Raw genomic sequence first — 27,794 nt, 5'->3', positions numbered from 1 at the left:
CCTATAACTGGGTGGAAGTTCAGACCTGGATCTGTCTCTAACTTATATGGGGACACTTGAGAGAAAAATGAACACGAACTTTTTAATGGTGTTAAATTAAACTGAACACACTGGGCCAAATGCTGTGATCTACCAATGTGCTTTTAACTAGTAGTCCCATTACATGTGTGCTTGAGAGTTTTGTTGGTTGGGTCCCTAGTGAGTGCAGAATAAGTCCGCTAAGTGAGAGCAGGATTGGGTCCTAAGGAAATTTTGCAGGAGAAATGGAAAAATATATTGCTTATAAAAACACATTTGGCATGTTACTCTGCCCCTTCCCCTGTCCATGGTTACAAAGTATCCTGAGCTGTTAGTTACCCTAATTTAAAAAGACAGACTGCTACTAAAATCCCACTTAGGATGGCTGCTTATCAGTATCTCAGCTGGTTCTGAGAGAGACATGCCAAGCTCCTGAAAACCGTGGACAGACCTTCTGACTTCCAACACAATCATTCGGTATCTATTAAGAGCCCTTCAATTCCCAATACTGCCATTCCAAGATGGCAATGAAAATGACATCCCTGCCATCTGGTAACCTGGGAGCCAGAGCCCAGCTGTGTCATGGGCTGGCTTTGCTCTCCGTGCTTTTGTCCGACTTCATCTTTCCAGTGAGCGCCTAGCTACTAATATAAAGCAGACAGACATCAAGGAACAGATTCCCTTTAATATACCTCTCCAGTTGCCCACCTCCCCATCTTCCCCTTCATTTGACAGCTTTCTATGTACCGGTCTAGCAGGCTCCCAAATTTACAAAGCCCCACCCCAAGCTCACAACAGGCTGCTTAATGAGTCTTTGCATCGGCAGGGTTTCTTAAGCACACTGGCAGCTCTGTGTGTCTCTCTCTGTGGGCAACTGCTCTTTATTATAAGCCAGCAAAGGGTCTGCTGAGGTAACAGCTGGCAGAGAGCAAAGTGCCATCGGACAAAGCTGTCTGAAGGCGAGTTATGCATCTAGCTTGTTAAGGTCTCCCCCTTTCCCTGTGGAGCTGTGACTTTGGATGGCCAAAGGGAAGTCTCTGCAGAACCAGTCTGATATATTTGAAAGTGTGAACAGAGAGAAAGAGACAGTGAAAATGCCTTGATCACTTTACATTGATGCGCCTGCACCAACCTCAGCTGCTGCTGATTTATGCCAGTATAAGCAAGCAGAAAATCAGGCTCAACAAGCCTCCTTCAGCTTCTCTTGTAGACAATGGGCCAAATTCTGCCCTAGGGACTTGATTTAGCTCCCATTAAAGTCATTGGAAAGATCCCTTTTGACTTCAATGGCGCTACTGTCTGTGCAATCTAAGCCGACGCGAGTAGGTGTAAATTTGGCTCTTCGGGAGTGGGAGGGGACCCTGTGTTTGAAGTTGATGAATATTTTTGGAAAGGCAAAAAAATTCACCTCATCCCCTGCACTCACATATGTTCATCCCCCCACAGCAGCAAAGGGATGGCCAAAATCTGGACCCAGTCTCAAATTTCACAGCATACACATAAGAACATAAGAATGTCCATGCTGGGTCAGACCAAAGGTCCATATAGCCCAGTATCCTGTCTGCTGTCAATACTAGGTGCTCCCAGAGGGAATGAACAGAACAGATAATCACACGTTATCTCTCCCATGTCACCCATTTCCAGCCTGTGACAAACAGAGGCTAGGGCAGTGGTCTCCTACCTTTTTAACCATGAGATCACTTTTTGAATTTAAGTGCGATCCAAGATCTACCTCAAATATAAACACCCTGGCCCCACCTCCTTCCCGCCCTTTCTCCAAGGCCCTGTCCCTGCTCACTCCATCCTCCCTCTCTTGTCCATCATGCTGGGGGAGAGGGTTGGGGTGTAGGCTCCGGTCTTGGATTAAGGGATCTGAAGTGTGAGAGGCACTCTAAACTGCTCTTGGGGCAGGCAGTTGGGATGTGGGAAGGAGTTCTAGGTGCAGGCTCTGGGAGGGTGTTTGGATGTAGGGGTGCTCAGGGCTAGGGCAAGGGCTTAGGGTGCAGGAGGGGGTTCATGACTGGGGTAGGGGTTTGGGATGTGGGCTCCAGCTAAGCACTGCTTACCTCAGGTGGCTCCTGGTTGGTGGTGCAGCGGGGCTAAGGCAGGCTCACCCCTGCCCTAACCCTGCACCACTCTCTAAACCAGCCAGCAAACTCCATCCCAAGTCCTGTTGTGTCCCCTCTCTGCTCTGTGGAGAAAGGATACAGAGTGGGAAGGGGGCACCTTGACATCAGCGCCCCTTCTCTCCCTCCCCTGCCCTGCCCAGAAAGCAGGAGTCTCCCCAGGGGGAGGGGTAGCTCCATGGCAAAGAGCAGGAGATGGGCATCAGTAGGGGAAGGGGCAGCTGAAGTGCAGGCACTTGATAGCCCTTTGGCCAAGCCAGTCAGGATCACCTGTCACAGGTTCCAAGATCTACCAGTAGATCCTGATCTACTGGTTGGTGACCACTGGGTTAGGGACACCATTCCTACCCATCCTGACTAATAGTCATTGACGGACCTATCCATGAATTTATCTTGTTCTTTTTTGAACCCTGTTAAAGTCCTGGTCTTCACAACATCCTTTGGCGAGGAGTTCCACTAGCTGACTCTATGCTATATAAAGAAAAACTACCTTTTGTTTGTTTAAAATCTTCTACTTATTAATTTCATTTGGTGACCCCTAGTTCTTATGTTATGGGAACAAGGAAATAACTTTTCCTTGTTCATTTTCTCCATACCTATCATGATTTTATAGACACACATTATGGGAGCCTGCCCCTAGCTAAAAATTCCTTCTGAAACCCAAGCATACTGTAGAACCTCAGAATTGTTAGGATTTTTAAACTATTTAACAGGACTTTACTACCTGCACCTAAAACTGGCAACCATATTTTTAGGGTCTTTAAAAACCTGGGGGACAGATCCTCGGCTGATGTAAATCAACCTCACTCCATTAGACTCAATATTGTTAGGCTGATTTACACCAGCTAAGGGTCTGTCTCCCAGATATTTAGAGAAAACAGAATCCAATCCATTATATCTATCAGAACCAGGCGCTTGAAATGGTGCCCTTTTGACAACAGAATGGTGGGCACATGTCAAGCAGAACTTTTCTAAGGAGATGAGACATTGGGACAAGTTCCAGGGAAACTGCAAGACACACTGTCAAAATAAAACCCTGAAGTCACAGTACAAGGAACCTGCTGCCTTCGCTGCTGGGTCGTTTCCTGCTAGGCGGAAAGGATCTAGTAATATTCACCACTCATATAAGCAGCATAAAATGATTTGAAGCTCAGGGAGATGCAGCCAGTGGTGAATTTGAGCTCAGATATTATAGGGCTCAGTTCTGTCCCTTCATTCACTCAGCGTAACCCCTTTGAAGTCAGAGAACTTTGGGCCTGAGCCAAAGTCTACTGATGTCAGTAGGAGTCAATTCAGTGACTTCAGTAGGCTTTGAAACCTGCACTATATGTAGAGGAAGTTACTACTTAAGGGGACAGATTCTGATACCTTCTGCTACAAGCAGGCCTGTGAAATCAATGGGGCTGCCCTTTGAGCTATGTATTATTCAGTGCAGGCAAGGCAATCAGAATTGGACTCAGCATGAAAAAGGGTTGGCAGGATCAGACCCTTTCATTGTGACCATTTAAAATACTTTTACAAGTCAGATTTGTTTCCCGCTATTTATGCTGCTTATTTCCAAATTTTCCAGCTGGGACAATAACACTCGATAGCTCAGTGTGACTTTTGTTCATAGCTAGTTTCTGTGTGCTTTTCTCGGGCACAGCATGACTGCCTTTCCCCCACTCCAAGGAAACGCTGAAATTTCAGAAAAATGAAAATGGGATCTTCTTGAATTTTTATATTAAAAAGCCCATGAATGTGTGTATATTATTATGACTGAGTTAAATCAATCCCTGGTGTAAATCTGTGCAAATCAAGACAGTTACCCCAGTGCTAAATGCAGGCCATTATGTCATGTAAAACTCACTGGAGTGCACTTTGCACCCAAACAAAGATAGTTACTGATATCACGGTAGAACCTAGAGGCCCCTGTGTGCTAGGCACTGTACATACATGACAAGAGGCAGTCTCCCACAAAGAGTGTACACTCTAAATAGACAAAGGGGAGAGGGAGAAACAGGGATGAAATGACTTTCTTATCCCCGTAGCAGCTCAGTGGCTGAGCCAGGAGTAGAATTTAGGCCTCTGACCATGCTGCCCCTCGACAGTAAGTGTGAAGACAATAGGTAGACAGTGTGGCTCTTTACAGTGGTGTGGGGACACTTTTAATAGTGGATATGCTGAAGCCAGCCCTCATACCCCATTTGTTCCCCTCTCCCTGGAGCTGGGGGTGGGGCCAGGAATGGAGACTCAGGGCCAGCAGCTAGGACCTGGGGAGGTGGTAGTGGGTGGTGAGGCTGGGGCAGGGGAGGACAGGGACAGCAGCTGGGACCCAGGCACATGGCCTACAGAGGAGCCTTGGCTAAAACCTGGGGATGCCCCAACACCCCTGCTCCATAGTTCCTGCACCTATGGCCCTTTAAGCCCAGTGTTAATCTTGGCTCTGACATGCAGCCTGGGTAACATTCTGCCTGCATTTCCCTTTGCGAACTATCAGGCACTGCATACATACCCACAACGAGCCAGCAGCACACAGAAGGCGCTGGCACACCTGACATAACTGATAGGAAATCCTTATTCTAGGCAAATGGCCACCTAGAAGGAATTAAAGGCAAGTTTTAATCAAGCTGAACCTGGAGATAACAAACATTTACATATGGTCTCTCCTGCAGGCATGGAAGTTCCTGCTGAACTGACATCTTCCTGACCAGCCATGGGCAGGTATTTGCCGTTCGCTGCTTAGCATCTCACCCCAGGAGCCAGATTCAAAGGCATGAGAAGCCTGATCCAAAGCCCGTTGAAGCTTGAGATTTTCCATTGACTTTGATGGGCTTTGGATCAGGACACAGGCCAGCAGGAAGACAATAGGCCAGATCCTTAGCTGGTGTAAATTGATTTCGTTCCAGGGGATTCCCTGCTGATTTACATCAGCTGAGGGTTTGCCTCCAGGGGAGCTTCCAGAGGCAAGGTTGCCTTGCCAAATTCACGGTCCATTTTGGTCAATTTTGCAGTCATAGGATTTTTAAAATGGTAAATTTCATGACTTCACATATTTAAATCTGAAATTTCACAATGTTGTCACTGTAGGGGTCCTGAACTACCAAGGTGTTGTGCAAGGGTTACAAGGTTATGGTAGGGGGGTTGCAGTGTTGCTGCCCTTACTCCTGCGCTGCTGTTGGTAACAGTTTTACCTTCAGAGCTGGGCAGCTGGAGAGCAGCGGCTGCTGGCCAGGAATCTAGCTGAGAAGGCAGAGCTACCACCAGCAGCTGTGCAGAAGGAAGGATGGCCTGGTATGGTGTTGCCACCCTTACTTCTGCGCTGCTGTCTGCAGAGCTGGGCCCTTAGTCAGCAGCCAACACTCTCTGGCCACCCAGCTCTGAAGGCAGCCGTACAGAAGTAAGGACAACATGGGGATGATATTGCCACTCTTATTTCTGCATTGCTGCTGGCAGGGCACTGCCTTCAGAGCTGGGTGTCCATCCCACATTCCAACCACCACCCTCCAGTTGCCCAGCTATGAAGGCAGCGCAGGAGTAAGGGTGGCAGCACCATGGCCCTCCTAAAATAACCTTGTGATCCCCCTGCAACTCCCTTTTGAGTCAGGACCCCCAATCTGAGAAACGCCGGTCTCCCGTGAAATCTGTATGGTATAGAGTAAAAGCACACAAAGGGCCAGATTTCACAAGAGGACACCAGATTTCATGGTCCATTACTCATTTTGCATGGCTGTGAATCTGGTAGCAAAAGCAAGAGTAACCACAAAATAGCTCCTAAATAGCCACCAGTGACCATGCGGATGGGACTTTGCTCAGGGTACAACAGGTGCAATGAGGGCCCCAGCTCCAGCTGGACAAGCTTTTGCTCTGCCTGCTTATGTCTGCAGGGCTTCATCCTTGCTGCTGTTGAAAGTGATGGCCAAACTCCCATTGACTTTAGTGGGAGCAGGATCAGGCCCTCCTAGGGTTGCCAGATGGTTTCAACAAAAATACCAGACACACTTGACATTACATCACAATCTACATTACGTCTTATTTAGAAAATACCAGACATTTATATTTTCTCAATTTGTTTCCCGAACAGAAAGCTCAAATACTGGACTATCCAGTTCAAAACCGGACACCTGGCAACCCTAGGCCCTCCTCCAAAAGGAGGGGGGATGAGAAAGGCAGAACTGCTGAGGATTCTTGTTGGACCTTTGCTTGACTTGCCATTCCCAGCTCAGAAGCCACAGGAGAGGAAGACAGAAAGCAACTACTCCCACAAATGGAGCCCTGTTCTCAAGAATCCAGCACACCTTGAGAAGCAGCTCAGACACACATTTCTTGTCCTGACACAGCCACTGCCAGGTCACTTCACAAGCTCGTTTTAGGCCAAGACTTTTCCCCCTCCCCCGTGCTACACCGTCTCTACTAAACAAGGGCAAATAATTACTTACCAGACCTCACAGGGAGGCTTAACTAATACATATTTGCAAAGGATCTTCTCCCTACAGTGGAAGCCTCAAACGAAAGTTGCTCCAGAAAGAGCAGACTGTTACTATTATCCACATGCTGTGGCCCTGTTTCAGGAGGATACTGAAACAGATGGTCAGATTTCCTCACGATAGACCTACAAGCAGGATCACCCACTTCTGTGATATTTATCGTCCCTGTTCTTGGCATAGCATCACGCTGTAGGCCAATTGTTGTATCCTTGGGTAATTTTACCTCAGTATCCCCATTATTTAATCAGTTTTCTATTTCCACCTGTAGAGTTATTATACATAATTATAAAAAATATAAAAGTATTATTGTGACACACTCTGGGTGCCTCCTCTTTGGACATTAGTGCCTTCCAGGACAGACTGAGTTAGCTGCAGACACAAAACCGTCATCAGAACCTGGGCGGTCTGACTGACAGGACCCCAGCTTCCATTATGTAGCTATTGATGTCTTTAGGGGAGCTTGTCGCATGCAGGCTTTTAAAAGTGACCCTTCTGCCTTCCATTCAGGGAGCAGACAATGATGAACGAGCCTGGAAGAAAGGAGGCAAGCACAGCTGAGCCTAATGTGCCTGTTCTTCTTGAAAAGGTAGAGAAAGGATCTTGAAGGAGCAAGAAATAATTAAAAAAATAAATGAACTAGCTTCAGTAGCAGTCACAGAAGCCCTGTTTGATTTGCAAGAGCTGGGCATGCTTCATGGGAGCTGCACTGCCCTTTCTATTCAAGGGAGAAGATCCTTTGGATAAAGCCCTGTGCAGCGGAGGAAAAAATGCAGGGTGCATTAAAAACGTTAAGCCAGAGAATTCTCTTTAGTCAATTGCACAACCCCAGGCTGTGTTTGTCACTGTCACAATGATGAATGGGGAGCTGTCTGAAATCAGCATGCTCACTTTAATAATGTCACTTTCTCGGAGTCCTAATAAATGTCTTTCTGAACCAGCTGGACAGAACCTATTCCTTTGCCCAGCAATTACTGATTTCACTGGGCTTTGCTTTCCAACCCCAGCTATTCTTACGGCCAGGTCAGGCTGATGAAATGGGAAATATGTATTTTACCTTGGACTTTCCAGGTTGTCTTTTCCTCTCCTTCTCAGCTGTATGGCAAGAGGCAGTGTAATTTTGCGGTCAGAGCAAATGAGTGGGAACTGGGACTTATAGGTTTTATTTCTAGCTCTGCCCCTGGCTCACCAGGTGGCTCTGAGGTAGTCACTTCTCAGAGGGTCTATATGCCCTGGGGTTTGGAGCAACAGGATAATCTTCTAGTGTTGACATGGTACATCAAGGCAAATCCATGTGTACACTGATGCACCATGTCTACACTACAGTGCAAAAATTGGTATAGCTACTTGGATACAAAAATCCTTAGTGAAGAAAAGCCCTCAATTTCCCCATCTGTAAAATGGTTAATATATTTATTAGTTACCTCCTAGGAAGGTTGTGTGGCTGAATGAATAAAGGTAAAGTGCAATGAGATCTTGCTTAGAGAAGCACAAAGGGACAAAATTCTGATGAGATTTACACTCGTTTAAATTCAAAGAAATTCCATTATAATCACTGGACCTGAATCACTAATGCCCTGCCCCGTGTGCATTCTGATAACATTTTACATCTCCTTTACAATGATCCAAGCAACAATGAATTTGGCTGAGAGGAAATACTATAGGAATATAGTGGTATAACTGAGACATAAGAGTGCCCGCTTGGGCAGTTATTCTGGTATAACTGGTTAAACTTTCCCCTTTAGATGAGCCTGAGGACAGGTCTACATTTATCCTGAAATTGATCTTTCAGGGTTTGATTTAGTGGGTCTTGTAATGACCTGCTAATTTGACTGCTGATAGCGCCCCTGTTAACCCCAGTATTCCACAGGGTCACGAGCAGGAAGGAAAGTTGATGGGAGCATTTCTCCTATCGACTTCCCGCAGTAGGAATGCCGTAGAATTTTGACTTCAGATACGTCAATTCCAGCTATGCTATTTTTGTAGATGGAGGTGTGTATCTTAGGTCGACTTTCTCGCATAGTGTAGACCTGTCCTGAGATTAAAATATAGACCCAGGATTTTTATTTTCAGGATACATCTACATTGCAGTAAAAGATGTGTACATTTGCCTCTACTGTTTATCCCTTCCTTGAAGTAATTAGACTAAATTAATCTATAAAGCAACACTGATTCTATCTGGTTGATCAATCACTTTCATCTTGTGGTATCATGTATTGATACTCTTAAAATGGCCACTGTCATACCCACTGGACTCTGCTTTGGGTGACAAAAAATTGGATGAATCCTCTTTTCCTATGGCTAAAAGCAGCGTTGCCCTGAAAGAGGTTTGTCACAATATGTCACTGGCCCTTTAACTGTCCTGAAAAGGTTTGCACAGAGATTCTGAGGTTTCAAGTCATGTGATTTTTATGCCACTCCCATTTTGCTTTTTTGAGACGTGTGATCAAATTAGCTTTGTATTCCCCCATTAGAAAAATGATAATTTTTACACTTTGAACTCCACATTTCAAAGATGTCTTTCACCTTCAGCAAGACAACTCTTGGGAAACGGGCTCATTTGCAATGGAAATGGGACCTATGTTTTTGTAAAACATTTGCTAGGTGAATGTCCTGATAAAATGACCTAATACTGGAAGGTGCCCAAATACCGTGGGGTTGCGGATGGCATAAGAATCCAAATAAAATAAATTAGCTTACAAGGAAATATGAAAAAAACACCCTCACATTTCAACTTGTTTCTCCTTCAGCATGGATATTCCAGCCATCTCTGATCTCCATATCCAAGATTTTCACACGTGATTAGTGATTTTGGGAGCCTAATTGGAGACCCCTTAAAGATGTGGACTGGGAGACAGCGCTGATTATTCGGGACCCCTTTCAGGTGGCTCATGTGAGGCACCCCAAAGCCCTGTCACCTCTTTTAAAACTGTGGGCTATCAGTGTATCAGAATTGTGAGCAATATCTCAGCATAAGGGCTGCGTTAAGAGACTGATGACATTTTTTTTTTTTTACACTGAAACCCAATGCCAACAGCCAGTGGACTCTGGAAAACACGGAGCTAGTCTCATATTTGATCTTTACTCTTGACTGTTGCAAAAAATCCCATCACCTAGGTATTACTACTGCACACTGTGTAATGTGGCTTCAAGAACTTAATGAATATGACAGGGATGGAATCCAGAGCCACCAGCTCCAAAACCTATCACGGAAATGATGGAGCATCTCTCTCCTTTAGCAATTAGCAGTCCAGGGAGATGCTGAATCCATCCAGGAGAGGGCATGCATCACATACACACCAGCCACTTCATTATACTGCTCTGTAGGCCAGTTGCTGTATCCCTGGGTAATTTTATTTTAGCATCCAAATTATTTAATCTAGCTTTTTTATTTCTACTCCTAAAATTACCATTATTCTTTTTTTACACATTCTCGGTGCCTCCCTCGTCATAAGCAATCCAATTAAGAGCATCAACCTCCAATTAACAGCTGGATACCTTTTGTAAAAAACAGAAGAGACCAGAAAAGAAACTAAATCAAAAAGAAATTCTGTCCCTTTAAGAGGAGATAATGAACCAAAGCACTGTTTCTTGGGCCCCCATGTTTGCTGAGAATGGCTAATTAAAACATCACTTCTGTAAAGTATGCTGATCCCATTGATTCTTCCCCCCACACAGTTAATTTGCTGCTAGGAAGGCAAAGTCGCAAGGGTCCTCATTATAAAAATTTCACTGGCTGCAGCTAATGGTTGTAATTAATAGGTGCAATACATTTCAAATGGCCAGCCAGGGTGTTCATTAGTTTCAGGCTGACTCAGCACCAGTGGGGTAGCCTGTTACTTAATAACCCATTTTCAGGCAGAAGTGGTAGTGGAGGGGAGAGGCATCTCATGGTATATATAGTAGATCCATATCTTTCCATAGATAGCAGAGCTGAGTGAACAGTTCATAGCAAAAACAACTGTGTGCCCCTTTTGGTCCTGTTTGTGAATCTCCCAAGCACAGCTCAAAAGTCACAAAGACATGGTCTTGTCTAAATATCTGGGAAGATCAATGCTCTGGAGGTCGATCTTTCAGGATTCGATTTAGTGGGTCTAGTACACACCTGCTTAATCAAATGCTGATGGCACCCACTTTGACCTCAGTACTCCTCAGAGTCTTGAGGAGTAAGAGAAATCAACCAGAGAGTTTCTCCCATCAACCTCCCACAGTGGGGCCACCCCAGAAATTCAGTTTACGGCACATCAACTTCAGCTACGCAGTTATCATAGCTGGAGTTGCCTATCTTAAGTCGAATTTCTAGTGTAGCGTTGACCTGGCTGAGCAAGACAAATGAGGCCAGATTTTCTAAAGAGCTCAACTACCAAAATGAGCTCGTTTGAAAATCTCTCTCTGTGACTTAGTTCCCCGTCTGTAAAAATAAGCACGGATGTCGCCAGACCAGAGAGTCCTGGTTTAGAGAGGTGCAGCCTGTACTGACTTGAAAGAGCTTTATATCAGGCCCTTAACAATATGAAGCTAGAGGAGACTGGCTCACATTGCAGATAAGAATGGTTTCAGCAGCCCTTTGAGACAGAACTAAATAAGAACAGCATCTTCTTCCATCCTATATCTCATCCCCCAATAGTCTCAACTTAGAGCGAGTTAAATGAGCTTAGCTTGACTGAGGGAAGGAGAAGCAGCTTCTTCCTTCATTACCCCACTGCCGCAGCTTTAATAAAGAACGGCTTGTCGGTTTGTTATCATCCAACTGTAATTAAAATATTAATAATTGCAACTCCTGCTCCAGAGTCATTTATCACAGTCTGCAGGGAAATTGCTCCTGCTCCAGGGATTGTCTTCCATGTGACCAGCTGACCCAGCAAGAATCCCACAGCGCCCGCTCTGTTTGTAAGAAGCGTGTGAACACAGCTCAAGTGTGGCTTTGCTCTAAGCCCAGAGGAAGTTATGCTGCCCCTGGAGCAGACCAGCGACCAGACGGTGACTTAATGAGACTCTCCTCTTGCTTTGGGTAGCAGCACTCTGCGCTGGGCTTCCTGAGCAAGTGCACAGGCTGGTACATAGCGGAGGGATATGGCCCCACAGTTCTGCTCACACACACGTGGCAGGAGAGATACCGCTGCCCTGTACAAGCTACTTTCCCCTACAGGCCAATGTTGAGGTGCTTGGGCATGTCGTACTGTCCCACACAAGCCACGTCGCCCTCTGATCCACACCAGGCCCTCAGGCCTGGGTCTCCTGGCTGCCACTGCTGCTACTATGGCACCTGCAGCAGGGGTTGGGCCCCCTTGCACTCACTGGAAGTGGTGAGGGGAATGGAGCAACACGCCTGGGAGCTGGGCAAGCAGTGCAAGCTGGGGCCATGTCTCTCTGCTTCCCCTACCACTGCTGGTGAGTGCAGATGGGCCCTGACCCCTGTTGCCAGCACTAGTCCCTCAGGCTGTGTAGTTTGGGATGGGGGCTTGTTGGAAGATGAGGAGTGGGGGAAGGGAAAAGGCAGGGATGGGGTGGAGCAGAGGCGGGGGCAGAAAGAGGTGAGACAGAGGCAGGACCTGGGGCAGAGGGTGTGTTGTCTCAGCCCTTCCCTGGGCTAGAGGCGGCATGGGGAGGAGTTACGGGGTGGGGGCAGGGGAGCTGACAACCATGCCAGGCTCCCAGAAAGTGTGAGGGGCCCGGCTCCATGTTCCAGAAGGGGCATTAGCTTGGGTGGAAGGGGCAGGGCCAGGGCAGCCAGCCCTTGGCACCACCTGGCGCCCACATTGCCTCCCCCACCAGCCCTCAGAGGCACCCAGAGCTCACTGAGCAGCACTCCAGTGGCGATTTAAAGGGCCCGGGGCTTTCCGGACACTACTCTTGCTGCAGCAGAGGTGTTGGCAGCTGGGAGCCTTTAAGGGCAGCCATTTTGAACTCTGTTGCTCTCCGTGGCACACCTCTGACTGCCTTGTGGCACACCGATGTGCCGCGGAACACGGTTTAAGAAACACTGCTTTAGAATCACTGGGCCCCAAGGCAAACTGCCCCTTTGTGTCCACTGTCGGCAGGCCTGCCAGTGTGGGGAGGATGGTCACGTGGCTGGTGACCATCCGTCTTCTTCCTCACCAGTCACCCCTGGGCCTGAGGCAAAACTCCACAGCTGAAACAACTCTGATTTCTGGAGTTGTTTGATGTCTGAATCTGGCCAAGGGTAGAGACAGGCAAAGACACGCTTTATGTAAAAAACCTGCCATACCTCAGCTAAAAGGAATGGGTTTGATGCAGTTACCACAGGGTGAAAGTCTATGGCATGTGCTTTGCGGGAAGCCATATTAGATGACCATGGTGGTCTGTCCTTCCCTAAAGTATATGAATCAATGGCCCGGTCTTTATAATGGACCAAACCAGAGCCAAATGCTCTTCACACTTTGGAGTGTTCCAGAATCTGAATCCAGGTCTTGAAGTTTGGTTTGGCTCTCTGGCTTGGCAAGGATATATTTCATCTGGAAAAAAAAAAAGTACTACGGAAGAAAAGGACTTTGTGGGACGTGTTTGGCCCTAGATCCATTTGTTTTAGTCTGACAGAGGCCATGACAAGTGATCAGAGCCAGCCCTCTCTCCCCTATCCCAGCTGGGTTTCCACAGAATGCAGTGGTGAAGACACACATGTTGTTGAGTGTTTCTCTGTTTTAAGCGCATGCTTTGCTAAAAGAAAAATCAATAGCATAAAGGGTAGTCAGCACGAGTCTCAGGAGATGAGTATCTAGCCTGCGTAATGCAGACAGGCTGCCAATAATCTTGTTCCAAGCAGCTTCGCCCGACAGCCACCGAAATATTAATGGTGGCGACAGCCGTTTCTGTTTGGGTATTTGACGTCCTTCGCAATCTCTCGGAGCCTGTTGACTATACGAAGCAATTACCACTTAAAAATTGTGCCTGTAAACAAGTGCCAGCTTTCCGGCAGCCTGATTATAAAGGTAGCATGTTGTGCAGTCCATATTCATGAAACAAAGATACAAATTAACCCAGCCTGGCTGCTGGATTAGCCTCAGAATGAAGCGTTGCAATTACCGGAGATGGCTGAGGCTAATCAGAGCGAACAGGTACCGTGTAAGGAGAGCTGGGATCTTGGAAGAGCAATCCTTTTCAGCCACATTCCCCATTTAAATCCCCCTATCATTAGGAAAGCGTGGGGGGTCCCTTAGCAGCTGCACAGTTCATTAGGAATTCATTCCGGAACAGCATGGCTATCTCAGGACCGTACATTCCGCAGGAGTTTTGCCACAATTCACGATGGGTTAATGTACCATTAACAGAAAAAGGGGATTTTGCTCATTACTTTCCCAGCACAACAAAACATTTTGGTTTATGACAAAGACGGTAGTTCAATGGGCTCGTTAGTTTTTTCCCCCTTTCCTATTATTGATGGTTAATTATCCAAGCTATCCAGGACTGGAGCATTAACCACAGTTCCCTACTAGCTAGCCAAGATCAGAGAAACAGGTGTTCGTGTTGAGTCTGATTGAAGCCAGCGAAGATGTGACAGCAGGATTGATGCTAGTGATGGAGACCGGTTGTAACTGGTAAATTTTTTGATTTAGCAAATCTTCTCTCCCCCCTAAAAAGCCCCAACCAAGCAAAAATACCCTAACGGAATCACCAAGATCTGCTTTCTTCAATTACTTTTGTCTAGCATTGCTTATTTACGTGGCACACTCTTGCTAACTCTCATGATTTTACCATGAGTCTTGGGATATGTGATGCTTTTCTGAAATCCCCAGCTCCTGGAGTCATGGAAGAAGCTCAACTTTCACTTTTTATGGAAGGATAAGTCCCTAGCCCTCATGGTAGAGGAGAAAAGCTTAAGGCCATGACCCCCAAAAATCTCAAAGTTCAAATTATTGAAAAAATCCTCATGATTTTGAGAGAGCATCAGACTGGTGATTTTGCATTGCTTGGCTTGGGGATATTACAAGCAGGTCTTCTCACGGCATGACCAAATGTGCTGGAGAATGTAACTAAGTCTGATCAGCAGGAGACCTCCCCGCAGCATTTTCTTCACTGCTCAGTCTGAGCCAAGAAGCCGGGCGAGACCCTGCCAGGTTTTGTACTTGAGGATTATTGGGTTTGCAGATTAGCAAAGTGAGAATTAGCACACTTCTGCTGTATGATTATCATCATCGTTCTCCATTCCCTCCCCCACCGATCTCCTTATGGCACAGCATTTGCAGCAGCCTCACAGATGATGCTGGGACAAATCCCTGGTGGGGACATATTGACACAGCTCCACTAACGGCAACAGAGCTATGCCCATTTCCATCAGCCGAGGATTTGGCCCTCTTGGTTTGCTGCACCCACCTGGAAGTGCAGAGCGCGAAGGAGAGACAGGCAGTGCAGGATGGAGTCAGAGTAAAAGAGATTGGAGGGGCTTGTCGCTTCCCTGGCCACCAGTGGGAGCCTGCTAGTGAAAGGAGACAATAGAAGAGAGAAAGGGTTTTTATAATTACCTGGTGGCTACTTTCCGTGGGGCTAGTTAACTGGCACTCTGTCTCCATAGGAAGTGGCCTGGGCCTGTGCTTGAACCTTTTGTTCGGAAGAGCTGCAGGTGGGAGAGCTTTGAACCGTATGAGAAAAGCCCGTCCCTAAAAAAGAAACTCAAAGCCTCCCTCCCAAAGGTTTCTTACAGCAGCGGTGCAGCCCCATATGCACCAAAGCTGCCTTTCAGCTCTGAATGGGAAGGAAAGACTCTGAAAGGCCGACATCCTGCCCCCCCTTCTTTTGTCTATCCCTTTGCTAACCACCCCCTTACCCCATTTGTCCTGCTAAACCTTCAAGGTCGTGCAAAGCTTCAATGCCCCCTTTCACTTGCGATTTGTTGCCAAATAAATATGGGTGATTAAAAAGGGATCAGGAATCCGTGCCGACTGTAGAGGTGCCTAAGAAGGTGGAGTCGTCCTCTGTGTAGCCCATGGCTTTTAGCCCTACATGAGGTAGGAAAAGCAATCACATAGGAATAAAAAGCCATAGACCACAGCAGAGGGCTTACCGAGGATAAGCCAGCAGTCTTTAGGGAAATAAAAAGAAAAAGGGAACAAAATAAAAAATAATGAAACCCCTCGTAGTCCCTCTGAACCGGGGCCACCTGGACTCCATCTCTGACTCACCAGAGTTCACAGGTTCCTGAGGAAAATTTAATTTAACTCCAGCCAGGCCCCTAAATAATGTGCTTCACTTCAAAATAAAGTCACTGGCCTACCACATGACCTCTCCCCACATTGCCTTTTCCTTTATCTTTCTGAGGCCATCCCTGAAATGAGTTTGGTGGCCTCATCTTAGCTGCTTTTACAGAGCAGGCAGGGCCGGATTAAGACCTTTAGAGGCCCTAAGCACTGAAAAGATTATGGTGCCCCCCATATGTAATTCAAAATAAAAACAATACTATACCGTAAAATCTCTCTTTTTTTTTTTTTTAGTGTCCTTGCTTTGCTGGTGCCTTAAGCACATCCTTAGTCTGCCTATTGGGTAGCAGGACATGCTATCTAAAGAAGGCCATCAGGGAAGCTTTAACCTCATGTAGCCTCCACGAATTAGCTAAAGCTCTGTTGCAGCCCAGCTGGGATGCTTACCAAGAGCTGGTTCCTGTTCCTACGAGAGTCCTAAACCCAACTGAACACTGAGGAGTTTTGTTCGAGTGAGGCCTGCTGGACTTGCTTGCATGGTGGATGAATACCCACGTCTGAATGAAGTACACTAATGGCAGGACTTGCCTGGAAGGGCCATATTCTAACCTTAGCTGCACTGTGTACACCCAAAGTAGCTGAAGTCGGTGGCTTTACTCCAGATGGACAGTTTGGTAGCTGAAAGCAGAATCTGGCTGTAAGTATTTTTAAGTGCAGTTGTGCTCAGAAGAATGACAGTAAAAGGGGTAGATGGAGGGTGTGTATTTATGTCCAGCAGTTTGCACAAGTTTACAAATCCAAAGCTCTAAAATCTCAGCTTTTTTTCCTCCTCTTCTTTTACCTTTGTCAGCAATACCAGTTTTGCAGTCAGCGCTTTGCTGGCAAGGCAGCCAATGGTGCAAACACCGCACTGGCCTGATTCTCCTCCCACACCTGTGTAAATTGCGAATGGCTGCACTGCAGTCAGCGGCATTTCTCGGCGTTTATACCAGAGTGAGGGAGAGGAGAGTCCGGTAAATAGCATGCACCATGCTCGTCCCCTGCTACAGGGATTCTTGTAGGGTTAAGGGAGAAATGCTGTATTCATGGCAGTAAAGTCAGCAGCAGCTTAATTTGGGGCTTGTCCCCACAAATCCTCCAACACCAGAACTTACAGGGAGCTCCAAGCATGGAGGAATTGTACAATCAGGCCCTAATGTTTATGAGAAAAGTCTCAGAGGGGGAGCCGTGTTAGTCTGTATCTGCAAAAACAAAGCATCCTGTGGCACCTTAGAGACTCACAGATTTATGTGACTTGATTTAGCCTCATTAATAATTGATAAGTAACTTTTATTTTGGTATATATATATATATATATATACACACACACACACACACGCCTCGATAATTTCCACTCCAATTCATCTAATGAAGTGGGTTTTACCCACAAAAGCTGATGCCCTAATAAATCTGTTACTCTCTAAGGTGTCATACGACTCCTCGTTGTTTTTATGGGAAGGTTGCTGCATTATTCCTCATACAAAAACATCTTTAAGGAGCAGGTCCCAATCCCTTCGGAGCCGTCGGGAATTTTATCATTGAGTTCAAGAGCAGAAGGATTTGGTCCATATAGTCAGGTGCTCAGCACTGACTTCAGTGTGAAATGAAGTGCTCAGCACCTCACAGAATTGGGTTCAAAATAATCATGTATGGAAATATACAAGTATGTCCCCATTAGACAACTCCATCGGTAGGTGTTTTAATTCAGTTACTCCTGATTTGCTCCAGTGTAAATGAGAAAAGAACCCAGCCCACCATTTCTAATGCTCTTAGGACTGATTTGCAAATGTAATTATACAAAACGGGCAGAGAGAAACCCCTGTGCCCTTCTCATCCATGCAGTAACATTGTATTTTACAAGCTGCGGGGTAGCATTATACTCCTAGGGGCAGCTCTGTCTCCAAGCAGAGATGAATCTAAAAGTTCATACCTGCTCCAATCCTGTGCACACTGAAACTTCCAGGAAGCAGATGTATACAGCACAAAGGAGCTTATATTTACGTAGTCCATTATCTGGCCATTAATCCACCTGGAGCATTTTCTGCCTGTTCTGCTAATTGCCTGCCATTGGAATCCCATATGACAGCATGTTATGTTGCTTTTAAGGATCTCAAAGCACATGGTGAACACATTGCATCAGAGTCTCAGCTGGGTGTAATTCAGTGTAGCACTACTGTACCCCAGCAGAGATCCAGCTCGTTACGTACAGTGATACTTTCCATTTTCATCTGAGGATGTGCACGGAGTTTCTAAAGGTGGGTAAGTATTATTACCTCTCCTTTATAAACAAGGACTTGAATTGTGGGTGCTGAACCTTTGAAAATTTGGCCCCACAACTGGTGAGGGAGTTGTGCATGATCACACAACAAATCAGCAACTGGGAGCAGCAATCGAACCCTGGAGTCCTGCCTTCCATTTCCAAAGGCCCGTCTACATTTCTTCTCTAGCAGCTAGTGTAATAAATGACTCTAGTGACTATAGCAAATGAATGCATAATAACTTTCAGGTGCATGAGGTACAGGAAACAAAACTTTCTCTGTTGGCTGCTGAACAAAGAAATGCTTTTGCTGAGAGTATGTTTCCCAGGTAGATGGTTTCCTCGGCTGCCTCTTCCAAAAAAAACCAAAAAAAAACAAAAAAAAACCACCCACCCCTGTTTCTCCCCACATTTAAACAGAGGCAGCTACACAAAAGGCACCTCTGGACAAGGTAAAGCGTGTTCAGACAAGAGGAGTGGAAGAAAGACTATCAGCAACGTTTTTAGAGATGTGGAAATAGTCCTTGTTCCTCAGTGAAAGCCTCTGCACCCTTTATCTGGTGTAAACCAGGGAAGCTCCGCCAAAAATCAATGAAGCTACACAAAATTACACAACTAAAGATTTGGCCCTCTGCCTTTATTCTTGTCCTGTACATACAGTCTGTTGCTCCCACTCATTCAGCAACAGTGATTGCTAATTACCCAAGATCTGATGAGGTCAGCTCTCTTTCTGAATCTACAAAATTCCCCTCTGGTTGCCTCAGTAAAAATCCTTGGGAAATTCAGTTTCTCTAAAATTATACAGTCAGCGGTCAGATCTTAAACCCGAAGTATAAAATAGTGCACAGGCTTTTCACTTATAAGCCATACTTCTGCAGGATATGGAAGTCGGGGAAAAAGGCACTCCCGTTCTATATGGTCCTATGAGGACTCGTGCGCTTTATGGCAACGTAGTCTTTATATGGGTAATAGAGCATGCATTGTGAATGCCACCTGCATGAGCTTCCTTGGGCTTTGCGCAGACATGTAAGACTGATCCAATGGGAATGGTGGCCAGCCTGCAGCCCATCGGGTTTCTAAGAGTGACCCACGAAACATCTGGCAGGGTTGCCAGATGCCACTGATTTCCTCTGCATCGTTTTTCTTTCTTATTGGTATTACTAAAGTGACACGCACGTAAAGCCAGGGCACGTAAGGGAGGGGCGTGCTGGTTGCATGCAACATTGACCATGAGAGCCATGCTCTCCCTCTGCAGCCAATCAAAACGCTGCTACGGTTCAATCGGCACCCCCTGCAAATTCTAGGCATGCAAGCTAAGTCAGCACGACTGTATCCCGGGAGAGCATCTCGGTTTTGGACAATCTTGCAGCCCACTGAGATGAAGGAGGCCACTCATGAAGCCCAGTCACTAGCCTCGGTTGCCCATCTCTGGCATATATGCTGGTTGCCACCTGAATTGGTCTATATTGTTGTGCATTGTATAAGGCCACTATGCTGTATGGCCACCTATATGTTGGTGCACATGCTAGATGCTGACCTGTTAGGTGTCCACTATTGCTCTATATCAGCCTTCTCCTATAGTGGCATATACACCTGTTTCCATATGGTTATGTGCACTCTATGCCCACCTGCTCCTGTGTAGACAGGAATGCTGTACGCCATGGTGCCCCTTTGTTGGACATAAGTCACAGCCCTAGTTTTCCAATGAACTCAGTGCATGCAGCATCAAAGCCAGGTGCCTCTGTGGGGTCAGCATTCATTGCCCCTTCCCTTAGTGTCTGCTCTGGGGCCCAAGCACTTGCATGGGGAACAGGTGCAGGAGCAAACCAGGTCCCTTCCTCTCCAGCCCTGGCACCCTCCTCTTCAGATGGCAGCATGGTGTTTTGCACAGTCTCCTTCCTCCATCACCCAGGGCAGGGAGGATATAGGCAGAACCTGTTGGGCTTTTATTCCCCCTGCTCTCCCCGTGACCCCAAAACAACCCAGCCCATCTCTGCTGGAAGCTACCAGCAGAGTTTCCGGCTCCCTCCGTCTCACCCCAGAGAGACTGCTCCCCACCCTTTGAGAGCGCCACACCAGAGGCCAGAGGGAAAAGGGAGGCGCACGCACATAGTGGCAGGTTAAGTGCCATCCTGGATCTCTAATCAGCATCCTCCGCTGCTGCCCCTTCTTTTCTCTCCTCCTCGCCCCCCTGCTGGCCGCACTAAGCCCTCATCAGACACGCCATCCCCCAGCAGGGACGCATCATTTTCTAAGTCGCGGAGCCAGCCACTGGGCCCGGATGACCTCACCTTTGGCAGAGCTACATCGTCACGGCGGGGCTGGTGTGCCGAGGCTGCTGAGCCGGATATGGGCTTCGGAAATGGCAACAGCTCCCACCCCACCCTCGCCCCGCTGGCTAGGAGAGGAGGGAGCTGCATTGTCATCTCCTTCCCGGTCTCCCACAAACTACTCCGTCCGTGGCTACTGAATCGCAGGCTTTCTGCCGAGGTGGTGGGGGGAGGAACCACAATGCTCCCAGCCACACCAGACTCCGGGGGATCCGGCTCCCCCTTTGCACCTCCTTCTGCCGGCCTTCCTCGGAAACCTGAGCAGCATCCAACTAAACTTGACTCATTTTTGACGCCGCCGACCCCTCCCCTGACTGCCATCCCCTCTCCACGAATAAGCAAGCGGTTCTTGTTCCCTTGCATAGCTGAGATGGTTCAGCACCAAGGGGCTGGGGTTTGGGGGTGGGCAGGTATTTCTTCGGCTGTAATTGTGGAGAGCCTGGGTAACAAAGACTCTATTGAACTTCAGCCTCTCTGGTCTGTGAAGCAGAAACCTCTTGTATCTACTTCACTGCCTTTGATCTAACTCCTCCCTGCCTCCTCCTCCCCCCTCACCTCCCAGCCCTATCCTTTCATAGCAGCTTTTCCACACTCTGTCTCACTCTCACATACATACACATAAAACAGGACTCTGTAGCACTTTAAAGACTAACAAGATGTCCAGCCCCTGCCCAAAGCAGGACCAACCCCAACTCAACCCTCCCAGCTTGGCCTTTGTCAAGTCCAGATTTAAAAACCTCTAGGGGTGGAGATTCCACCACCTCCCTACGGAACCCATCCCAGTGCTTCCCCACCCTCCTAGGGAAATACATGTCAGCCTCCGAGGCCCAAGATTTCAAGGGATGAGCTATACACACTTCACATTTGCCTTTTGGTGCTTGCTCGGAATCTCCGCTCCACTGTTCTTCCTCTCTCGTCCTGAGAACACTGAGCATCGTGGAGGAGGGAGAAACATTTGGTTTTTTTTCCCAAAAGTCTTTTACTGGCATCCAGACAAGGGGAAAACCATGAAAACATCTGACTGGGGGCCCAAGTCTTCACAGTCTGGAACGCAGAGTTCCCCTGTGGGGCGTGGTTGGCTCTGGGGGCTTTTGCGGAGGAGCGGGGTGCAGAGCGGGCATGCAATAAGCAAGTTGCTTGATTGCTGGTTCACAGTCTGACCTGATGGTGTGGAGCATGCTTAGCCCCCACTGGTCTGCTCAGGGGACAGGTTTTCAGAAGCGCTCAGCACCCAGGAGCTTTTGCTGTGACTCTGCTGGGCAGCTCTTGCGAAAAGCTTAGCACCTGCCACCTTGAGCTCTTCTGAGAATCTAGGTCCTTCTTGGGCTCCCTGAGCTCTTCTGAATGTCTGCCCCCTGCCCCAGGGAACTGGAGCCTGCTGAAAATTCTGGGCAACAGCACTTGCATTCCTTTGGTCACTTTTGGACAGATTTTCAGAGGCATTCAGGTGCCTAAAAATGAAAAGAAGCATCCAGAGGGATTTTCAACATGCCTAAGCAGGCTGAGTGCCTAACTCCCATTGGCATCAAACACTCACAAATGTTTATTTGCACCTTCAGGTACCTAAATGCCTTTTCAACTCTGGCCAGGAGCTACTTAAAAATCAATAGGCCTAAGTCCCCAAATCACTTAGGTCCTTTTGGGAATCAGACTCTCTTGCCACAATGCCTGATTTTCAGAAAGCGTCAGCACTCCTGGACTTCAGTTAGCTCTATACCCTCTGGAAACAAGTGCCTAGCGGGTGTCTCAAGCAATGTGCCCTCTAATCTTTTCCATCCATGAGAGGAATAAATTTTTTAATGCACACATTTGTGCAAATGTGCACCACTAATAGAAACAAAACCTAGTGGTGGGCACTTGGCTAATCAGCAGGGCAGCATTTAAAACTCTGAGCAGCAGCACAAATGCCCAGTTTACAGGGAATGCTGGTCTCAAGTTACAGACCCAATTAGTGAGCCCTAATCTGTAAATTTAGGCCCTACAATAGCCAAGGGTTTTCAGTGCTGCCTCCTCCCCTCTGGCCACATCTCTCTCCCTTCACTAGCCTTCACATTTCTCAGGTGCTTTCATTCCACTGCTGCCTGGTCTCAAAAGACTGAGACATTTAAAAAGAATCTCTTCCCAGGTGCTACAGAGGCCTCATTCTTCTCCTGTCTCTGGCCCCTCTGAGCTCTCATTGTTCACCATGACTACACACATTCTTGAGCCTCTAATGAGTGCCTCCTTGCCATTTCCAGCTTACTGGGCGGAGGAAGAGAAAGTATCCAGGATATTTCACAGTGGATCAAGCCTGCAGCAGCCCATCTAATGTAGTATCCTGTCTCCCACAGTGGCCAGCACTAGATGCATCAGTGGAAGTTGCAAGAAACCCTGCAAGTATGGCACAAGCTGCCCCTGGGCAAAGTTTCCTCCCGATCCCCATCACTAAGCAGCTGACTCGTGCCTTGAAGCATCAGGGTCCTACAGAAAATCTTGTTCATTTTTTTAAAATGATTCACTGTTATAACTCAGGAGAGCCGCTGTAGTCAGTGAGCTGGGAGATTGGGGGAGGAGGGACAGGAATCTAACTTGTTTCAAGACTGAACTTGATAAACATGCGGAGAGGATAGTATGATGAGCACAGGTCAATGTAATGACTTAACCAAGTCATTAAAAGAGCTTGGGAAATCAGAGCCGAAGTTTCGGCACCCAGATTCACCCACTCTAGCCACATTCATGCCAGGAACTGAGTGCAAGGGGTCTAGCAGTCCTTTGCGCTAACCATAAGATCTCATTGCCTCTAACATACTTCCCTATAACACCCCCTCAAGGCTGATTTAGAGAGCCCCATGTTTGCATTCATTACTGGGTCTGTGCCATGATGTCCTCTGCATGCAGACAGCTCCCGCAGTATCAAAATAACTGAGGCTGGGCTACGAATGCAGCAACAATGCGTTAGCTAGAGACACTATCCGTGGGCTGCACCGTATCAGACAGAACCGGAGTCCTTTGGCCTTCACAAGAAAAGCTACAAGCCCAGTCCCATGCAAAAGCAGTCCTTTGGCTTACACACACACCCCTCTACGCATGATGGGAAACAACAACTCTGAAAAGCAGCCACTAGAACACACACAAGGGGGTTAAAGGAGGCTGCCTGTTTTGCTCACCTTAAGTTACAGCCCACAGGGCTGAAAGCTGTGAGAACTTACTGGCTCAAAACCCCTGCGGGTGTAAATGGGTGTTGATCTGTGGAAGAAGTGACGCCAATTTACGTAAGCAGAGAATGCAGCCTGCTATGTGTGAATTTGGGCTGCCACGTTTAATCAGGCAGCCACTGGGGATGTTTCTGATCTCAGAGAGACTGGCCAACGTAGGGATTAATGCACCAAGTTCAAGACGAGGTGTGTTGGAGGGTCACCACCCATACAGTCCCTGCTCACCCACATATACATCACCTCCAAGTTGGCTAAACTTCATTGCAAAGCATCCTCAGGCTGTTTCTCAGGGAGCAGGGATAAGACAGTGGGCCAGAACTCTTCCAGCAAACTGCCCCGCAAATTATGGCATGGAACATCGAGCAAAAACATCCCTCTGGAATCCAGGTAACTCACTCACTAACAAGATTCTCCAGTGCTGTGTTGTTCTCCTCCCTAAGTCTGAGAGTTCAGTTCCAGCAGCACCAGCTTTAATTAAGTCTAGGCGACGGAGTTCGGAGATACAATAGCAGGTGGTTTAGCCAGTGGGGAATTTGCCTAGTGCTGCAGAAGCACGGGAGGGCCTGATGAGCAATGGGCTCTGTCACTAAGAACGAGATGCCAGCTGCAGCCAAAGAGTCTACGGTCCCTAAGAGGTGCAGAGAGGTAACAGACTCCAATGGACTTCCTCACCCCTAGCCCAAGATGTTGGAACACAAAGGTGATGTAAGTTTGAGCAATCAGCCAGGTAGGCTGCAGAAGGCTGAGTTTTTGGAGCAGACCACCTACACGATGGAGCCAGTTTTAGGACCAAATGGAAAGGTTGCCTCCACTCCTGCTCCCCGCCCCCTTTGCCCACCTGAAGCTATCCAGATCTGCCATGACTGAGCTGAGCTACTCAGACAATTGAAGTGGAAGGTGGCAGGCATCTCCCATACGAAGCTGTCAATGGGCTGGACTGCCAAGAGATGGATGAAGGGTCTTCGGCATCGGTCATCAGAGCTGGGTGGGGGGGTCAGTCAGGCCATGGGCCACCCACTGTTGGGCCAGGCCAAATCAGAGGGGTTCTGTGACCATGTGTGCCAGGTTGCAATGTCATGCACTCAGCTTCGGAGGGGGTGGATGTAGGGGGTCCTGGGTCACAGGGACAGGCAGCTGGAGGAAATGGAGAGGGGAAGAGGAGGTGAGGCAGCAGGGGAAGAGGAGGGCTAAAATCTATGCCTCCCTCAATTCAATCCACGTATCACAGCCCTTGCTTTTCTGCTTCCTCTGCCCAGGTCCCCCCACATTGGGAGGCTGTTGGCGGGGAGGAGGGAAGGCAGAGAGAGGGATCAGCCATCCATCTGCGATCGCCACCCAGCCTGCGTAGGAGGCCGCAGGAAAGGGTTGTCCTTGCCAAAGGATTAACGCACAGCTCAGAAAATGAGGGAGAAGGGGGAAGCTATTGGAAAAGGGCCCCAGGTCTGCACTCAGGCCTGGCTGCCGAGCTCCAGCCTTTGGACACATATCTGACCCTCCCACAAGCCTGTGGGATTTTAATTCAGCAGCAAAGTCCTGACCTGGATACCAAACTTCCCGAGGTTCAGGGCTGCAGGTGTCAGACCCCAAGGTTTGGTCCAGACCCAGGGTCTGGCACCGTGGAGGCAGCGGGGGTGGGGGGAAAAGTGATGGAGCCAAATGTTCTCTTTTGAGGCCGAGCTGGCCCCTTTCCCTTCCTCACTGGGGCAAGGCACTTGGGTTTTTCACAACTGTCTCCCTGTGGGTCATTTCACCCCCGATGGGAACTCGGCAGAGCTCTGTGTGTCTCCACAAGCAAGCTGGGTTTCTCTCCAAAATTCTGCCCTGCCGTCATCCTCACCCAGCTCAGTGTGAGAAAAGAGGAGAGGGGACCCAGGGTGTGGGGGGGTAGACGAAAGCCAGAGCCCTGCGGGACGGTGCTCCCAGAGATATACAAAGGGAGACAGGGAAAGTCTAAGCCTTCGGATCCCGCCCTAATCCCCAGCAACTTTGACTTGGTAATGGGGAGAAAGGAAAACTGCCAGACTGTAAGTGATGCTTCAGCGAGCTGGGACTGGGGTGGGGAGGGGGGGAGAAGATTAGAGAGGGGAGTTAATGAAAGACAGAGGGAAGGCGGGGGAGTGTGATGGGAACCAGCTTCAGAGCGGCCTGGTCTAACTTACACCTTCCCAGGGTGTACATTACATCAGCTCAGCCTCGCCTGGCCTGACCGCTCTGTCACTCCCAGCCCAGCGCTGCGGCATCTCCACCCACCTCGGCGGCATTGCACAAGGGGTAACCTTGTCCAGGCTCAATCCTGCCCTCGCTCCGAGCAGTGCCAAGCTGGAGCAGCTCCACTGCCAGCAGCAGAGGGATCCCAGCAGGGCCCGGTGTCTGCCGAAGGAGAGTCAGGCCCCAGGGATTTCATTTTGGCTTCCAATATTAGCCTCTGACCTCCCCCCACCCAGCCAGGCAAAGAGGATGGTGACGTTAACTTCCCTCCCTTTCTGTCTGTGGGAGGGAGCACATCTCACCCCCCCCCCCGCCCCCCGCTCCCGCCCAACCCCGCAATCCAGCCTGTGAGGAATGGAGAGGAGCAGCCACCTGTAACCTCTGGGCTGCTGCTTCCCGTCCAGCCTGCTGAATAACCAGCTGCGCCACTTCCATTCTGACCCAGCAGGTCCCATCTGCCCCACACATCCCTAGCACAGGTATAAAGCCAACAGACCTGGGTCTTCGGCAAGTGGGACTGAACTGGGGACCTTTGGGGCCAAAGCCATGAGCCTCTATGGCAGGGGTGGGGAACATCAGGCCAGGGGGCCGGATGTGGCCCCCATCTTGCGAGTGCCCAAAATCCTGCCCCAGGCTCTAACTTGCAGGTTAGAATGGGGAATGTGGGGAGTGTCTCTCTCCTCAGTTGGGGGCTACGTCAGTGAGGGGCGGTTTGTTTGTTCCTTTGCTTCTCACTTGTGTGCAGCTCCCGACTGATTTTTCTGTGGGTCAGCAGCCCCCGACCCAAAAAGGTTCCCCGCCCCTGCTCTGTGGTGTGTGCTAAAAGCCAGCTAGCACTTAGCAAAGGCTTCAGAGCAGACTTCACATGCCTTTTCTCAGGGCCTCTGGGTTACCTACTTCCCTCCACTGAGGGAGCATGTCCCAAGCTTCAGAGACCTCCCACACAAGCCCCCACTTGTAGAGCCAACAGACCCAGGTTGGGGGCAGAGGGAATTGAACCCACAACCATAGAGGCTAAAGCCTCATGCCTCTACAGAAGGGGTGGGGATCCTTTTTTGGGGCAGAGGCCGCTGAGTCACAGATAAAATGAGGCAGGGGCCGCACACAAGTGAGAAGCAAAATAAAACAAAATAATAAAAGGGAAAGGTTTACACAGTCTGAAGAGAAACCAGAGTTTCTCTGGTCTCACCTCACAGACGTGGCCCTGAGCTGAGAAGCAGAAAGACACTCCCCCATGTTCCCCTCACACACCAGAGGCGAGGGGGGCCCGGGCTAGTCGGTTTTGCGGGGGAAAAGCCTGTAGGCAGCATTTTACTGCACTGGCCAGTTGGGAGAGGGAGCAGAAGCACCCCGAGCTGCTTCCTCCCCTGCCAGGAAGAGGCTGTGGATCGGATCCGGCTCTGGCTTGCCTGATTCTGGTCTGCGAGATTTGGGGCTCCTCCCGGCGCTGGTGCTCCAGCCCTGTGGGAAAGGAGTGCCGGCACAGAGGCCAGATCCCAGGTCTTAGGTGCCCCACTCCTGCTCTCCGGCATGTGCTAAAAACCAACGGACTCCTAGTTAAGGGGGAGGAAGAGACTTCCCTCTCCCTTGTCAGTGGTCTCAGTGCCTGTGGGTTACACCGGCAATGCAAGACTGGGCCAGACCCCCATCTCCAGCCCATGGCATGCACGCAGGATGCAGCCACTGCTGTTTGCAGTGGGGCTCCCAGTGAGGGAGGGAATTAGAAAGTGCTAGCCCCACATCTCTTGCCCCTTCTTGCTTTTTTCCCCATGCTTTTGGGCGGAAGAGGTGCCTGGTGCGTGAAAAGGGAAGAGGGGCAGGGAAGAATGGTCCCCAATTGGCAGCCATCACGCAGGCAACTCTCTCCACGGACATCAGTGGGGAGTCCTGCCTGAATGAGGCATATGGAACAAGGCGTTGATTGCCTGGGTGCCCCTAGTATCAACAGCTGAGCTCCAGTTCAAACATGGCCGTAGCCTGCTCCCCGGCCCCCAAAAGAGATCATCA

The 27,794-nt window shown here is 48.7% G+C and overlaps 1 protein-coding gene across 2 annotated transcripts in view; it reads right to left on the bottom strand.

Annotated features, from left to right (window-relative positions):
• The window catches only part of BLACAT1 (BLACAT1 overlapping LEMD1 locus), a 63,140-nt gene that overhangs the window by 5,422 nt on the left and 29,924 nt on the right, over positions 1-27,794 (bottom strand). Inside the window, exons 2-3 of one of the 2 annotated variants that reach the window (XM_075910462.2) lie at positions 4,639-4,721; positions 2,085-2,209 (exon numbers count right to left, since the gene is read on the bottom strand). The exons of the other annotated variant lie outside the window; for it this stretch is intronic. The gene's annotated coding sequence lies outside the window, so the exon portion shown is untranslated. The remainder of the gene's footprint in view (positions 1-2,084; positions 2,210-4,638; positions 4,722-27,794) is intronic. 2 annotated transcript variants of the gene reach the window in all.

Source organism: Pelodiscus sinensis, chromosome 27 (assembly GCF_052426305.1).
Source record: "Pelodiscus sinensis isolate ZL-2025 chromosome 27, ASM5242630v1, whole genome shotgun sequence".
In the NCBI taxonomy this organism is placed as follows: Eukaryota; Metazoa; Chordata; order Testudines; family Trionychidae; genus Pelodiscus; species Pelodiscus sinensis.
Note: the sequence above shows the minus strand (reverse complement) of the source record. Positions and strands in the feature narration are given on the sequence as shown.